Source organism: Cupressus sempervirens, chromosome 6, assembly GCF_028749045.1.
Source record: "Cupressus sempervirens isolate cs-2001-9-10 chromosome 6, ASM2874904v1, whole genome shotgun sequence".
NCBI lineage: Eukaryota > Viridiplantae > Streptophyta > Pinopsida > Cupressales > Cupressaceae > Cupressus > Cupressus sempervirens.
In genome coordinates, this window is record NC_143123.1 from 269,831,524 (window position 1) to 269,843,019 (window position 11,496).

Here is an 11,496-nt window from a genome sequence, read left to right on the forward strand (position 1 = left end):
GATGTAAATAGAATTTTTTTAGATGCATGCAATCTTTCTAATTTTTTCTACATACATATATTAACATTTCTATTTTATATTTTGTTTTTACATTATGGTTATTTCAATCAAAATATCTAGATGTAAATAGAATTCTTTTAAAAAAATCTAGATGTATATAGAATTCTTTTAATTTTTTACATACATAAAATCTTTCTAATTTTTTTCTACATACATAAAAGAATAATTTCTATTTTCTATTTTTTATTTTCTATTTTTTTAAAAAAAGCTATCATAAAGATTGATAAAAAAATTGATTGCATATGCATTCTTTATTTTGTGCACTAAATGCACAAAATAAACTATATAGATTAAAACTTCTCGTGCTGGGCATGAGAATATACAATAGAAATATCAGTTAGCAAGAATAGTCGGCCATAAGCAATCAAATCTGCCTTGCCACTGGAAATAGCTTCGTTACCATCATCCCGATCATAACCCCCTATAGCCAAAAATGTTCCCTTGAATGTTGTTCTTATGGGAATCAGGCTCTTTTCACTCGCTATTGTCATCTGCGAATTATCAATCTTGGGCTCAAAGAAATGAGCGTACAATATCTTATATTTATTCAGAGCCTCTGCCATGTGAAGTCCCAGTGCCTCTGGATTTGAGTCATACGCTTCTGCATGATCCGAAAATGGAGAAAGCCGAATTCCCACATGCTCTGCTCCGATTTCCTCCACCACTGCTTCCACAACTTCAAGTGCAAATCTGCAACGATTCTTCAATGTTTTGCCATAGCCATCTGTTCGATCATTCACGCTATCCTTCATGAACTAGTCCACAAGGTACCCATGCGCCCCATGGATCTCAACACCATCAAACCCTGTTCGTAAAAGGACTAATTATGTCAACAAAAGGAACATTCTCTTCTTCAAACCAAGATAGATCAGAATAAAAAAACATACCTGCATCTATTGCATTCCTGGCAGCATTTCGAAAATCAGCAACTATATTGGGAATTTCCTCTGTTTTCAGAGGCCGGGGAGGAAAGAAATCTGCCACATCCTTTCAGTTCGGAAGAGGGATCTTTCCAGAGATTGGTTTGCTTGTGGAGGAAACTGGAGATTGGCCATTAGGCTGATAATCTGCATTCCAATGCACCCATTAAATACACAATACACTGTTTGTTGTGGAGGAGAGCCAACCAAATTGAAATTAATTAAAATTGAAATCTAAATCAAAGTAGATTATTATAACTAATTTTGAATTTCAATTTACATCTACATCTAAATCTAAATGAAAATGTAAATAAAAAATAGAAATCTCACCTGCAAAAATGTTACTCCAAAACTTCAATTTACTCCTATTCAAAAACTCCAATCTAATCCTCCAATAACCTCCACCTCTTCCTTCCTGCAAAAACATAAAATGAAAATGAAATGAGGAGCCTTGGTTTTATAACTTCTAAGAGGCTCCTCATATCCCCCAATAGACGTCTCTTCACATTCCACGAATTTGTTTCAAATTCCCCCACTCCCCGCAAAAAAAAAAGCATGAATGTGCATGCAAAATTATATTTAACAAAAAAAAAAATCATATTGAAATTATTTCGCCCCTATTTTTTCGGGCCCTATTTTTTCGGGTCCTACTTTTTCGGGCCCTACTTTTTCGGGCCTATTATTTCGGCCTCCATTTGGCTTCCTATTATTTCGGCCAGCTATTATTTCGGGAATTCTTTTTTAATATTTAATTTGGAAGTTTGTAACTGCTCCCAATTCTTTTTTATTGACAGGAATCTTGGCATATTCTCGTGCTGGGCATTTGTGCTGCCATTGTATAGAACGCCTCTCGGCGTAACTAGCCTTACAACTCAATCTAGCAAACCTAAGAAGAGGATGTAGTTGTCTCAAGTGTAGTTTAGTGAAATGTTAATCACCACCTAATCTTCTATTTGAAAAAATATTGGAGATCTCCATTTCTTCTTCCACCATTATTGAATGATGTATATGAAAAGGTTAATAAATTTGTTCTCATGTGGTTCATCAATTATGAGCAATCTCGATAGGTTTTAACAAGAAATCAAATTTGAAAAGATGTATAATTGAAATAGGGATTTCAAATTTGTAAGTATAAAATTAAATCTTTATATAGAGTTCATACATATATTCATGACAATCTTATTTCAAGTTTTAGAAATTGTACAACTTTAATATATTATTTAATGTCTGATATCCCAATTCAAGAGTTCATTGACAAAATACATTATTTGAAATATTTAGTTTATCATAAATAAACCAGTAATTGGAGTCCTCTTCTAACAAGATAGAAAAACCTGTAGGTTATAGGAAAAATAGATTAATTAATTGTCCTTATTAGTTTCACATGGTAGGATACTATAGCATCTGGTGCATGTTATTTGTGAATTAATATCTATTAATGGGAAAGCAGTCTTAAATTCTAGCATACTATTTTTCAATGTTGTTTACTTTTCTCACAATTTTATATAATATACATTTACAATATTCTCATTTCTTATTGGATTGTACTGTGAACAGTAGGTTTTCACTCCTTTTTACACATGAACAAGAAGTATTTTTTCTAGAACATCCTAAATAATTTTTTCATACAGTTACATTTGCTTGTCCTATGAACCGACAATATAATGTCTTTATTGTATCATCTGTAGAGATATTCAATGTTGTATTGCTTTAACAGTGGATATAGTACAATAATTGCCGCTTCTTTCGTTGATAGCCTGGACTCTTTGATCTTCACAATTTGAACTCATCTTGTCATCTACATTGGCTCGTTGAAAGACGGTTCAGAAAACCAAACCAAATTATTTGGTATGTGGATTGCATTCATGGCATGACATGTGTAGATGGTAGATGATGCCACTTTTTTTTGGTTAGGAAAAATGTGGTCTTGATGGATCTATTGATTGCCTTCCAATTAATGCCTTCTAAATTTTTTTTTGTTTTCAGTTGATAGCTTCAAAATCCCATTTGAAATCCCAACATCATTAATTTTAAGTTATGCTTTGTGCATTTTGAAAGCATTGGATCATCATATTCATGGTTGTTGTTGCTAATAGAGTTGTAGAGAGGAGTTCCTTCAAACTATTTTCATTCTTTAGGTAATTTCTTCTTATCCATCTTTCATTTGGGTGGTCATTTATGTTAACATTTACAGTGTTTATACCCCTTCTTCATGCATTATGTTTCTTCTTTGTACCCTTTTAGCATAATAACATTTTCGCTAAGTATTCATGTCAACATTTTCTCATCTAGTAAATAGTTGCAAAGAGCAACAGTCATAATGGTTATCATCATTTTAGTTAAGTATCTATTGAATAGAATTATGGTCTGAAAAATTAAGCATGTAATATTGATTCGTATATTGTGCTCATTTGCTCTATCTCTAGATATATCCCTAGGAGAATACATGTTTAGTAGTAGTTTGGGACCTATGAAGCTCATCTCATCTATCAAAATGTATTGTATATTTTTCATGTCTTCTTGGTATTTTGTCAATGCTTGTCCTCGCAGTGATTTCATTTCTCAAATTAGAATTTTAAGGGCTATATGTATGGTTGATGCATGGATATTGAAAGTTGCAATGCTTGTTGGTGCAAGAACAATGATTAAGTTTATTGCATTGAGCATTGAATTGTGTAGTGCATTTCTTATGCAGCTAATAAGGTATGATTTTCCACTTCCTGTAGTTCCTTGTATGACCATGTATAAAGGTTGAGTAGAGAAATTAGTTGCGGAGTGGTTTGTAACGATAGAAAGTGCAATTTTTTGATGATGTGATAAATTGTAGAAGTATTTTTAGTTGAACTATTTATCTCACTTGAAACTGAAAGTATTTTTTTCCTTAATTGAGAGGAGAAATGTTTCTCATTGGAATGATTAGTTAATATATATATTTCAAATTACTTTAATAGAAGCATACAATTTTTAAAATTGGTAATAAGTCAATAATTCACTACACAAAAAGTAATTAAGAAAATAGAAACCAATCAACAACCTTACCTTTTTTATGGTTGTGTTATAATTTAGTACACTAATGCAAACTTTTTACACTTTTTGTAAGTTGCATTATTGTCTTCCATCCTTTGTTGAGTTCTAGACAAATCATTAATCATAATGAACCTATTATGATGAGTAATATGTAAAATTTTACTCTTTACTTTACATTGTTGCTTAAATGTAAAACTATTTTGTGTGTGTGTGTGTGTGTGTGTGTGTGTGTGTGTGTGTATACATACATATATACACATATATATACACATATACATATATATACATATATGTATGTGTGTGTGTGTGTGTGTGTGTGTGTGTGTGTGTGTGTGTGTGTGTGTAATCAGAGAGAAATATACAATTAATTTTTACCAAAGACTTCAAATTACATATTTAGGAATAGGCCTTAATGATCAAAGAGAAAGTTAAATATTAAAAAAGCTATAATATTATTAAAAAAGTGAAGTATATCATTTTAAGACTAATTGAAACTATTCAATTTTAAAATATATTTATTCTAATAAAATAAATAATAATAAATTATATTTATATTTATATATTTCATATTACACACATTTTCAATTGAGTTGGATAGATTATTTTATTCTTATCTAAAAACATTATGTCAATGAGAAATCTTTATATAGCAATGGTCATTGCTCCTTTTATATAGATTCCTACAAGATAGGTATAATGCACTATCATTTACATGAATTTATTTAAAATACTTTTAGATTGTCAAATATTATTGTAAGATAGTAATATCAATTAAAATATAGATATTTGTACACATATCTCTATTATTATATCTATATTTTATCAAAAAAATTATTGATGCAAATATTATTTTTTTATCAATAAGAGATCTTATTATTATTACATTTATTAAACTTGAATAGACTTGATCTCTTAGGTAAGAGGCTCATAATTTATCATTGTGTTGTAGACTTTTACCTTCATTAATGCAAATATTGTTAAAATATAATGATCTAGAAGTTTAACAAATTTGATTTTTGTGATACAAGATACTACACTAATCACTAAATATTTTTCTCCAAAGCTACTTGTATCACATTGTCAGAGTACATGTAAGTGATCCATAATGGCACAAATCCAAACTTTTAAGTCAAATTGCACTGTTCATTGGTAGTAGATCATTGTTGAAGATGGAGTTAATTTTTGACTTGGTTGTCTCATCATGCAAAAAATTCTATTGTAACAAATTAAAGCAAGCTTCTACTCTAGCAGTATCATTGGTGGTTTCTCATATGAATTTTGGGTGAAGTGTCAAGATATCTCTATCTTCCATCGTCTCAAATTTAAATTTAACTTCCCCTCTTCTTCTCCATTTTCCCTCTTTTATTTCTCTATTGCCCACTACAATTGGGACACAATTATCCTCCCAAAAAAAATGTACAGTTGACCAATTTTCAATTGATTGAAAACATCAAGGATTTTTTTTTTAAAATTTCAGCATTTGATCTTCATGCTTTGCATAGTTTGTAGTCGAAAACAACAACAAAAATTGGAAAAAAAAAATCATTGCATTTTTTTAATCTTGAAAAATGAAGTTTGATTTTATTTGTCTTTGATACTTTTTTGTTGAAAATTAGCCTTTACCCTACAATTGTATCCCTTCATAAAAATTAAGAAAAAAAAATTGTTGAAAAAAGACACTTCCCCATCATTTTGACATGGATCTAAGCCCCACCTAGACAAGAGACTCTCCCATCTTAGATCACATTGGTAGTACCCTATAACTAGATGACAACTGCAAATTCACCTCTCCCAAAGGCCCGTGGCTATACAGCCACGAAAATGCACTTCCTTTACATTGCTTTTTCTAACCTTTTAAAAAATTAACCAAGTCCTCTCCTTCGTATGGAAGTGCATTTTCGTGACTGTATAGACGTTGCCCTCCCAATATAGCGCTCGTTGCCCTTCTCCACTCCTTTAGCACCCTCATCAATAAGTGCTCCATTGAATTGTGGCCCGAATTCTCAATCTTTTCTTTTTCATTTTCTTTATCTGGACATCGGTGTTTATTGTCCATAATGACAGTTACTTCTTTAGGAAAAACTAGAATCGGCAATCAGAGTATTGAATTAGATAGTTACGGTTGGGACCGAGTTGTGGTTGGGCACAAGGCTTGTTTGACAAACCAGGTCACTTGTGTGGGAGGAGAGCCACAAATCGATGTAATTTGGAAGAAATGCGTGTGAACTTTTGAAGCAAGCATAGCATCTCGTGCACCCTGAAGTCTGTGAGTAGACGACGCATTCAGAGTATTTGGGGGTTTTCTTTGAGGCCTTTGCATTGCATCTCGATCTCTTAGACCCTTTGTTCCATCTAGTAAATTCACATCATCCCTGCTCGCTTCTCTGAAATATATCCCAGACTGTTCTTTCCATGTAAAAAGTGCCCTTGGTAATTAGTTGTGGTTAGACCCGACTAGACCTCCTTATATCTCTTTGAGCAGTGTCATGATGTCATCCAAAACCTTGCCACTAAAGGGTCAAGGTTCGAATCTCGTGTCGTCAAATCTGACCGCACACTGCGCGCTCTTCTCACCAACTCCGGTCTCTCGAGTTTTGGTGTTTGGGTACATACTTGCCAACTTGAGGTCTTATGTTATGTTCTAGGCAGGCTAAGATGTTCACAAGGCTTTGTGACATACCTTTAGAGAAAGGTAGGCCATAAAATAGCTCTGGAGAAAAGCAGAGCCTGAATCATTGCGTCGCCCTAAACCATTGGCATACGCTTCAGCATTGTGAAAGAAATTGATGCCATTGTCTCTCTAGCATTTGAAAAAGGCGTGAAAAACATGATAGAAAAACTATTTACAGATGGTTGGTTTGGTGGCATGAGTCAACTTATGATTGGAGGTAATTCCATTAGGAAAGCCTATCGGCTAACAATAGGAAAGCCAATCCGCTAATTATTTATTTATTTTATATTAAATTATTATAATCATATATTAAATTAGGTTTGAGATCTATTAAATTTATACAAAATAGTAAATTTATATTAATTGAGCAATCTAACATTGTATTTTTTAAATTATTACATGAAAGTTTCAAATCTCTCCTAATTTTTTTAGAGTTGTTTTCTTAGCAAGTTTCCAAAGTTTCAAATCACTCCTAATTTTTTTAGATCAGTTTTCTTAGCAATTTTCATGGTTCTAATTAAAGTTTTAGGTCACATTAACAAATAAGATGTCACATCATTACATTGTATGCAAAGGTGTCGAAAAGAACTCTCAAAAGTGGGACTAAAAATTGTGCACTAATGATTGTATTTATTTGTGTGTTGATATGACATCACATAATTTGTTGTGGTTTAGATATAAGGAATACATTGAATCAATTATGTGCAATGCTAACAACTTTAAAGGCACAACTATCGGTGCAATATTTTGAAAATATTAAACATCAAATAAAAAGTATTATAACAACTATTAGAACATGCTTAATAATACTTCCATTCCTTGCTAATATGTATGACATTTTAAAAGATTATATAATTCGTCTAGATTTCAAATGAAAAGTACACTTGATGCTAGCTAATTAATTGTGTATATAACATTGATTTTTCATTAATATTCCTCAAATATTTATAATTCATGCGTGAATCAACCCTATGATGTATCCAAGAAAGTTTCTCACCAATGACTAGATAGTTTAGAGAGTTGGATAGTAGCTAATAAGGTTCATTGAGGAGCATGGCATAGGGTATATCCCAAATGGATTGAATTTATGGAGTAATTCAATTGACCCTATGCTAGTAGGAATGAGATCAAATCTAGGTTTTATATTTTGTCTTTAGATTGTGTAGAAAATTAAACTACAAATAAATTAGTGTGTCTATTTTAAATTAGGTAGAGAAGGCTTCAACCAACTACTAATAATGTGTCACCAACAATGAAGTCATTCAATAAAATATTTCAAACCTAATTGTGAGGAAATCAAATAAAACTTACAATCCAAGAGACTAAAACTTGGTGAAAAAGCATAGAGCATACCTATATGGGGACACCAAATTTGTGAGTTTTTCCCACATTGCCTAAATTCCAAGAAAACATGAATTTACTACTCCAACATTTTTCATTTTCAAAGCTCCCTTAATATATTTATTCATGTTAACATTCATCCTTGATAAAATTCTTATAAGAATAAGATCAATGCCAGCATATAATACAATGACCTTGAGATATGTTTTCTCTTAATCTTGATTATTAATCATGTTTAAATTAATATTAATCGATTTTTTTATTGATGAATAATTTTCTATTCTTCTATGCCAATCTTTGAGAGATTATATTTTCCATACAACTATTTTTTGAACTTGCAATTACAAATCATGTATCTCCTTCCATTTTTAAACTATGAAGTTGTTTATGTTTATCTCCTAGAGGATATCAAAGTGTCATCACATTAGAAAAGTTATCATATTGTATACATTATGTCACATAAATATTACTTATGTAAAAGTATGATATTATATATGTTGTGACATACATGAGCACTTGAGGGCCATTTCATGCAATTTCATTCATATAATGGTATCAATGAAATTACTATCCTAATCAGTTTCATCAATACATTTTTTACAGTAAAAATATCTTGGTTACACAGTGGGATCTTATATCTATCTATCCATCTTTTCCATTAAATATATATTTGGTCTAATAGATATATTTAAATTTTACATTATTATTTTCTTTTTGGGATGAAATTATCCTTGTTTTTATTTTAATTAAGGATCTTTATTCGTCTTTTGTTTCTCTCATTTGACATCTTAATTGTTTGATGATCATATGCATGTTTGGTTTTGAAGTCTATTTGATTCAATTTTCAACTCCTCCAACTTTTTGAGTTTCATATTTTTCTAGTTCTTCATTTTTAATGTTGGATATGATAAAATTTTGTGGAAGATCTTTAAAAAAAATGTGAAATATTTTATATTCTTTAAAAGATATTTTATGAAAATTGATGTAGTTGGTGTAGACTTTAAGGAAAAATAAAATCTTTTTTTTGTGGACTAGTAAACCATACAATTCACAATTTTTTGTGCAATTTGTGCTAGTTATAATTTTATTGTGCGCTCTCTCTCTCTCTCTCTCAATGTTTTCTTATCAATTGACATCTAGACACTTAGAAGAATTTTGTAAATCTCAATATTAAACTAGAGGAGGTGGATGAGGTGGATAAGTGAAGGATTGAAAATTTTATAGACGAAAAGCTTTAGAATGTAGAATATGCAATTAGAAGTTATATTAATACAAATATACCTTTCAATTAAATGTTATAATGAATATCTATAAAGCATGCTATACTGAAGACAACAAAAAGTTGGATAAGAAAATGAAATTCAATATATTTATGTATTTAGAAATTCTTAGTCTCTATACAATTTTCTGTTTTCTATTTAACTTGTAACTTTATTGCTTTGTTTATATTTTTTTTTAATTATTAAGCAATATATCCATTAATCTTAAATTCACTTTCTAAGGTGTGCACAATTTTTTTCTATTGTTATAAATAAAATAATTTGTTAAAAAAATTCTGTTGTATAATAGATTTTAAAATGCCTTAGGGAAGCTATCATTATTTGATTTAATAATCTTTCCATATTTTAATTTAACAAATATTAAATGAACGTTTACATAAATAGTGGAAACTTAGAAGAGTATTCAAATTTGTCACTATTTATTCCATGGTGGCAGGGATAACAAAATCATCAAATGCATTAAATGCATTGGAAACGTGTTGAATAGACGTTCAACCATTTTAACTATTATAAGGTTTTAAAAACTAACATTTTTGTCAATGAATTTGCATTACTTTGACGATGGTTTGGTATGAATTATGAGTCAATTGAAGTTGACCAAGATGGTTGTACTTAAAAAAAAAAAACTTTTAACTTATAAATATGTTAAGTTTCTATTATGGGTATCATGATAGTAGGGGAGAAGATTCATTCACAACCAATAGAAAAAGTATGTTTGAAGATAATTTATTTTAGAGGGCATTAAGACATAGGCAATATTGTTACGTTTTGTGTTAGATTGTGGTGATTGATTAGGAAAGTACTGTACATACTTCATAAATTCTTTAGGGCTAAAAAAATATTTTTGGACCCTATTTTATTAAGATTTTGGGCTGACATGTAATTATTAATTATAACCCTAAAGTGGTAAAAATACTTGTATAAAAGGGCTTAGGGTTAGGGATTATTTCATAAGGTGATGTGAAATTGGTTCTTGCAGTGGTATTGAGCTATAAGGGATTATGAATTGTAATAATGTTGTAATCAGTGGATCGTAAAATTATCAATTTTTTTGTTAAGTGGATGTAGCCCAGGGATTGGGTGAACTACGTTAAATCTTAGTGTCTTGTGTTCTTTTCTATGTGATCTATTATTTTTTGATATTATTTATATTTGCATGTAATTGTTATTTTTGACCATGGTTTATTCCTAACAAGTGGTATCAGAGTGAGGTTGTTTTTTCAGTTATCCTCTATAGAAAAGTCTCATGATTGAATGGGAGCGATCGTAGATGAGGGTAAATTGAGGGTTTACAAGTTTAATGGGTAGAACTTTCAATTATGGAAGATGCAAATGGAAGACTATCTCTATCAAAAGGATTTATGGAAGTTGTTGGAAGGCAAAACCAAGAATCATGGATCTATATCAAATGATGAATGGGATCTTTTGGACAGAAAGGCACTTGGAAGCATTTGATTATGCTTGGCACCATTAGTGGCATTTTATATTACAAAAGAAAAGACAATAGAAGAGTTGATGAAAACCCTAGTGACACTGTATGAAAAGCCCTCTACTTCAAACAAGGTATTTCTCATGAAGTATTTATTTAATATGAAAATGGTAGAAGGTGGATCTGTTGCAGATCATTTAAATGAGTTTGATACTATTACTAGTTAGTTATCTTCTGTGGGTATCGATTTTGATGAAAAAATTAGGGCTCTCTTGATTTTATGATATTTGCCTGAAAGTTTGAATGACTTGGTAATGGCTGTGAGTAATTCTGTTCCAAGATCTAGTACCCTAAAATATGATGATGTGATCAGTGTTATTTTGAGTGAGAAAAATCATAAGAAATCCTTAGGTGGATCTATATCCAGAATTGCTTTGAATGCACAAAGTTGAGGCAGAACTACTGAGAGAGGTAATAATTCCAAAAATCATGGGAAATCAAGAGGAAAGTCAAAGGGGAGGAGGTCTCAATAGAGAGGATCAAATGACCGCTGGTACTGTGGGAAACCCAGGCATGAAAAAAAAGATTGTTGAAATCGGAAAAAAAATGAAGGAGATAAACCAAATGGAGATAAGGAGGCAAATATGGAAAGTAACAAATCTAAAGAGGATGTTTTTCTTCTATCTTTAAAAAGTGTTGATGATTCATGGGTTTTAGATTATGGTGCTTCACTTCATGCTACACCTCATAGAGGTTATTTCATTGATT

At 30.8% G+C, this 11,496-nt stretch overlaps 1 pseudogene; it reads right to left on the reverse strand.

The window, feature by feature from the left end:
• Positions 1 to 350: 350 nt before the first annotated feature.
• LOC149552271 (putative 12-oxophytodienoate reductase 11 pseudogene) lies at positions 351 to 6,063 on the reverse strand (annotated as a pseudogene).
• Positions 6,064 to 11,496: the final 5,433 nt, after the last annotated feature.